This window comes from Panthera onca, chromosome C2 (genome assembly GCF_046562875.1).
Source record: "Panthera onca isolate mPanOnc1 chromosome C2, mPanOnc1 haplotype 2, whole genome shotgun sequence".
In the NCBI taxonomy this organism is placed as follows: Eukaryota; Metazoa; Chordata; class Mammalia; order Carnivora; family Felidae; genus Panthera; species Panthera onca.
Genome location: NC_138347.1, coordinates 19,065,040 through 19,072,097, shown reverse-complemented (window position 1 = coordinate 19,072,097; position 7,058 = coordinate 19,065,040).

Below are 7,058 nucleotides of genomic sequence, written 5' to 3'. Positions count from 1 at the left end.
AGTTCACCTGAATGCCTAAGATAGCTGCGCATAAACCTGCTGTTCAGTATTGATCCTTAGGAGAAAAACCCAAACTAAGAACACAGACTGGCCCAACGTTTCTCTAGCTCTCTCAGGATGTCAAATGTCTATAGTGTCAAACACCCACCACCTGCCACCAATTTGTTTGCTGAAGAGACAAGGGCAGGTGGGTAGGCTTCTGAGAGGTCATGTTCAGACATTTTCAGGGTTTAACTTCACTCTTTTCTGAATGGCTGTTTGCAGGTAAAATGGCCTGAAAGTCTGTTAAAGACTCTATTCTTCCACTTTATCCGGCTATGAACCCCGGCTTTAATCTCCGAGGGAGATAATTCAGCCTGAAAGTCATCAAAGAAACAAAACAGTTCTTTTTTCATCGACTACTTGCGACAGTATGTACAACATTCCTGCTGATATCCTGGCATGTTTTTTAAAAAGGAAAGTTTTCAAAAACCATGAAAGGACATATTATTTTATCACTTTTCACTGAAATATTATTGTATATTTCAAGAACCTTGAAACTGGTTTCTTCTAGAAAGAAAATGTAAATATTCCCAGGTAGGTTTAATTTTTGTCCACAAGAAATTTAAGATGTAAGAACTTAATTTATAAGAATGAACACTGCTTTTCCTTTCGATCAAAAATTAAAGGAAAATGAGCATTACCTGTAATTAAAATAGAATATAACCAAATTGTGCGAGTTGCTATGTCAGAAAGTTAGTATCATCATTGTGCCTTTAAGTCATTTTTTCCATTGATAGTAAATTTAGATTTCTAATAGAATTAAATATAATACCTAAATTGCATAACAAAATATTGTCATACCACTGAAAGCCTCTTCAGCCAAGAACTTAATAGGTTTTTGTGATTTGTTGGGAAATTTTCACCTAATTTGTTATGTTTGTAAGTGCAAGTTAAAAGCTTCTTCAGTGTTTTTACATGAGTAATAGTTTGTTTGGCTGGCATGTTCTCTTTAAAAATGTTTTCTCTGAAGCACGTGGGTGGCTCAGTCAGTTAAGCGTCCAACTCTTGATTTCAGCTCAGGTCATGATTTCATGATGCGTGAGTTTGAACCCCACATCAGGCTCAGCTCTGACTGTACAGAGCATGCTTGGGATTCTCTCTCTCTCTTTCTCTCTCTCTCTCTCTGCCCCCCTCCTGCTCTCTGAATAAATAAACTAAAAAAATGTTTAAAAATGTTTTCTCTACTAACCTGTCCTCTAAATACAAATAGAGATAATCTCCCTGATTCTAAGAACTTTCCACACCATGTAAAAATTTAAAGCGATAATTGGACTGTTTCACATACTCTCTAGTTCTGTAAGTCCTTCTTCATAATCCATCTCTAACAGTGTTCTTACTATGGTAAAGCTAATTGAAAAATAAAGTGACGAATGAGCTAGCACTGAAATTTTAAGAACAGCAGCTATGACTGCATAACACAACACAGAAGGGCGATATCTGTCTTTTCCCATAGCAAAAACCATAGGAGGGATCATTAGAATCACTCAGCATGATTAACTCTCTACATTTTAACCATGCAACTCTCAGCATTGGGAAGAAGTTAATAGGGTAGCTCCCCAAACACAAAGGATAAGATGTGCCTAAATGCAAAACTGTGGTTGATACTAGATGATGGGAAAAGTAGGCCAGAAAATGTCAGGACTGGGAGTCAACCCGGCTGATGGGTATGGGAATGTATGAGGCGCAGAAGTGATAAAGCATGGAGTGAGGGGACAACAGGCAAGAGATCAAATACTGTAGAGAAATGTCCAGAGGAAAAAAGCCAAGAAATCAGTTATGTGTCATCCAATAAGAAAAGGCAAGAAGTAGATTACCAAGGATCATGTGGTTGACAGAATATGGCCTCCCAAAGATGTCCATGTTCTAATCCCTACAACCTGTGAATATGTTACATAACAAAAATAATTAAGGCTGAAGATGGAATTACGGTTGCTGTTCAGATGACCTTAAACTAGAGAGATTTTCTGATTTATCTGGGTAGTCTCAATGTCTTCATATGGGTCTTTAGAAGTGGAAAAAAAGAAACAGAAAGAAGGGAATCAGAGAAAGAGATGCGACGGAGGAGGGGAGTCAGAGAGACACTATGCTGTCAGCTTTGAAGATGGAAAGGAGGCCCCCAAGCCAAGGAATATGAGCCCCTAGAAGCTGGACAAAGCAAAGAAACAGATTCTCCCCTAGAACCTCAAGGAAGGATTATAGCCTTACCAACACCTTGATTTTAGCCCAGTAAGGTCAGTATTCAACTTCTGACCTATGGAACTATGAAATCATAATTTTCTGTTGTTTTAAGCCATTAAGTTTGTGGCATTTTGCTAGACAGTGATTGAAAACCAATACAGATCTGTACTCAAGAATTAAGAACAAATAAAAGAACAGAGTATTCAATGAATTTTTGTTGAAAGAATGAAAAAATTAGTGAATAAAGAAAGATAGGGCAGTTAGCAATCCCATTCTGGGGTCCCTGAAACATAAGAGAATGGTCACCAGACACATAATATGTTGACAAACAAGTGACCCAGAGGCTCATCATCTTCCCTGAACCTTTCCATTCTATTGAGTGTGCATAAAACCTGTCTGGTAGAGATTATGTGTAGAAAGAAAGAAAGAAAGAAAGAAAGAAAGAAAGAAAGAAAGAAAGAAAGAAAGAGGGAGGGAGGGAGGGAGGGAGGGAGGGAGGGAGGGAGGGAGAAAGAAAGAAGGAAAGAAAGAAAGAAAGAAAGAAAGAAAGAAAGAAAGAAAGAAAGAAAACCATACTTAAATATATGAAGAGGTGCTCAACATCACTCATCATCAGGGCAATGCAAATCAATACCACAATGAGATATCCCCTCACACCTGTTAGAATAACTATTACCAAAAAGATAAGAAAGAGGCAATAGTGCTGGTGAGATGTAGAGAGAAGGGAAGCCTTGTGCACTGTTGGTGAGAATGTAAATCAGTGCGGCCACTATGAAAAACATTGTGGAGTTTCCTCCAAAACTAAAAACTAGACCAACCATGTGATCTGTCAATTCCATTTCTGGGTATGTGTCTGAAGAAAATTAAGTTACTATCTTAAAGAGATATCTGCACCTCCATGTTCATTGCAACATTATCTATAGTAGCCAAGATATGGAAACAAACTAAGTATCTATCAAAATGGATAAAGAAAATGTGAGATAGATAGATAGATAGAAAATAGATGATAGATAGATAGAAAATAGAGATACATAGACCACATTTATTATATATATATATTTATATATAACATATATACCACACTTATTATATATACATATATATAACATATATATGGAATGTTATTCAACCATAAAAAAAAGAAATCCTGTCATTTGTAACAACATGGATGAAACGTGAGGGCATTATACTGAGTGAAATAAGTCAAACAGAGAAGACCAATCCTGTATGACCTCACTTATATGTGGAACTTAAAAAAACCAAACACCTAGAAACAAGTGGTTGCCAGAGGTGGAGGGTGTGGGGTAGAGAAAATGGGTAAAAGTGGTCAAAGGGTACAAATTTCCAGTTATAAGATAAATACGTTTTGGAGATGTAATGTACAGCACGATGACAAAATGAAAAATGCTATATTGTATATTTGAGACTTGCTAACAGAGCATGTTTTAAAAGTTCTCATCACATACAGCACAAAAAATGTAACTAATGAGGTGACGGATGTGTCTAGGCATCTTATTGTGGTAATCATTTTGCAATATATGTATGGAATCACTATGTTGTACACCTTAAACTTATACAATGTGATATGCCAATTATATGTCAATGAAGCTATGAAAATAAAAATCAGGCTTATCCCCCAATTCCTCAAGTTACTGTGGCAATTGGTCAAGACTGAAAACATGGTATTACCAGGTCTTTGAGCTTGCTGCTGCCTCAGCCTGGCAGGTTCACCAGGCCTCCCCTGTCTACTCATTAACTTCTTGTTTGAGACAGAAAGTAAGTGAGAGAGAAAGACAGCATGCATGAGCAGGAGAGAGAGAGAGAGAGAGAGAGAGAGAGAGAGAGAGAGAGAAACCCCAAGCAAGCTCCACACTCAGCACAGAGCCCCACACGGGGCTCAGTCCCACGACCCTGGGATCATGACCTGAGTCAAAATCAAGAGTCAGAAGCTCAACTGACTGAGCCACCTCTACTCATTAACTTCTAAACACCATCTCTTACAGGTTTCCTTAAAGAAATGTATTCATTTGGCTACTGACTGGGTGTGGCCCCCAACTGCATACTCCCATAGACCTGTATACTCCATGACATTTGTTTAGCAACTGGTATTTCCCAGTACACCCTAAAGCAGGAACACTGGCACAGTCCAAGGATCCAGAAGGGCACCTGTGTCAACCATACTCATATCCGTAAAAATCCACCTTTGCTGATTTCATGGGCCAAACCAGCTCTCTTGGGCTGCCACAAATGTTCTAAAAAGACAGACATAATGTCCACCTTGCCCACCATTGACTCCTCAACATTTATTATTGTACCTGACATAAGATGGGTGCCCAGCAGATTTTTGTGGGATGCGAAAACTAAAAGACCAAACAATAAAATCTAGGTCTCTTCATTTTTTCTTGTATTCCAATTTTCACTCCTGTCACCAAGATGAATGTTTTCATTTCTGTCACCAATAGATCAATATACTATTGATGTTCTCTTCAAAGATAAGGTAATACTGCCTTTTATACTTTTCCTTTCCAGCAGGAAGATTAAAAATATTTTAGAACTGGTATTTTCAGCTTCAATATATGAATAATCTGAAACTATATCACATCATAAGTCTGTGTACATATAAATATATATATATAGGGTAACAGTCAAGGTTCTCCAGAGAAATAGAACCAATTGGAGATGATAGATGATGGATGGATGGATGGATGGATGGATGGATGGACAGACAGACAGAGACACACCCATAAATAATGTTTAAGCAAATATCTGAGCATCCTATGGCCCAGGAAAGATGACACATAAAATCTGGTGCACCTGGGTGGCTCAGTCAGTTAAGCATCTAACTTCAGCTCAGGTCATGATCTCACAGTTCATGAATTTGAGCCCTGCATTGGGCTCTGTGGTGACAGCTCAGAGCCTGGAGCCTGCTTTGGATTGTGTCTCCCTCTCTTTCTCTTTCTCTTTCTCTCCCTCTCTTTCTCTCCCTCTCTCTCTCTCTCTCTCTCTCTCTCTCTCTCTGTCCCTTCCCCACTCATATTCTGTCTCTCTCTCTCTCAACAATAAATACATTTTTTAAAGTAACTATCACACACACATACATATATATAATTCATTTTATTTTCAAATAGCCTTTATTTTTACTAACATATTTTGATTCTAGACTTGTGAAATGCTCCTTCACTCTCATTTCTGACAATTTGATGAGCAAGACATTTCTGGATTCAGATGACTGAATGAAGCTATACTGATCCTCTTTCTTAGAATGCCGTATGAATTAAAGCACAAATACTTCAAAATTAACAAAATAAGTTCACCAATAGTACTTGGAAAAGTTGGGGTGGGGAGGGGGGTGGCATGGCAGAGTCTAAATATATCAATTCCCAAAGAAAAAGTACCCAAGAAGAAGAACTTAAAGCAGAATCAGGTGGCACAGCATGGTGAGTCCCACCCATACCTCCTCACATCCTGATCACAGGCTAGTCAGTAATCAAAACCATGGCATTTCTTACTAATATCTCCACATGTTCATTGTCTGTAGCTGCCATAATAAATTACCACAAATTTAGCCGCTCAAAACAACACAAATTTATTACCTCCCAGTTCTGTAGGTCAGGAGTCTGGTGAGCTCAGCTCGTTCCTCTGGCCTGAGTTGCACAGGCTGAGATCAACTAGTTGGCAAGCTGGACACTTATCTGGAGGCTCTGAGGGGGAATCTGTTTCCAAGCTCATTCAGACTGTTGACAGAACTCAGTTATTCAGGCTGCAGAGGTGAGGTCCCTGTTTCCCTGTTGGCTGTCAGCCAGGAGCCTCTCTCAGCTTTGTAAGGCCACCTGAATTCCTCATCATGTTGCCCTCCACCTTCAAACCAGCAACTTCTTGTGGAGTCCTCCTCATGCTTGGACTCTCTTTGACTTCTCTTTTAAAATGCCACATCTCCTCTGCCTCCAGTTAGAGAAAGTGCTCTGCCTTTAAATGCTCACGTAATTAGACTGGGCTATCTTGGATAATCCAGGATAACCTCCCTATTTTATGGTCATCTGCAAAGTCTTCTTTGCAAGGTAACATAACATATTCACAGGTTCCAGAGATTCTGGCATAGACATCTCTGGGGTAGAGAGAGACATTCTGTTGGCCATACCCACAGCTAAAAGGAGCTAAATGCGAAGGGCTAGAGATATCATCTTTCCCCTCTTCTAAATCAAAAATACTACAAATGATTTATAGGGAGAAATTGGCGAAAAGTTGTCAGAAAACAAGATCCAGAGCTACATACAACCAAATTGAGGATCCCACCTGAAATGCAAAGATATTCTTCCCTGGGAATGGAATACTAGCCCCAACAAGGTCGAGGGGATCCTACAAAGGCTCCACTAATTTACATAATCTTGGAAGTGACAGCAGAGCTCAGGTGTTCCAATAATGGTGAGAGCTTAGCTGAGCGCATCCTCCTGGCCACAAAAAATGGTGCTACAAAAAACAGAAGGATCACCAAGAATCCAGCACGCAAACTGTGGAGCAGTATAGGAAGTATATATGTCAAAGGTACGTATGGTGAAGAGAGAAGTAAGAATCTTCTCACGCTCTCCCAGATTTAATAAAACTTCGTGGCAGAGCCACCTAACCATGCATAAGCTAGAAAAAAAAATGGCATGGCAAGCATGGAAGCTACACAGAGGAAGGAAAAAGAAAGCAAGGAAGGAAGGGAGGGAAAAAAAGGAAGGAAGAAAGGGGAAGAGAGGGGAAGAAACTAGCATAAAAGAGATATATGTATAATCTAAGGGTGAAGAATTCCTCACAAGGGCTTCAAATTACTTAGAACATTAACAAATTTGCTCAAA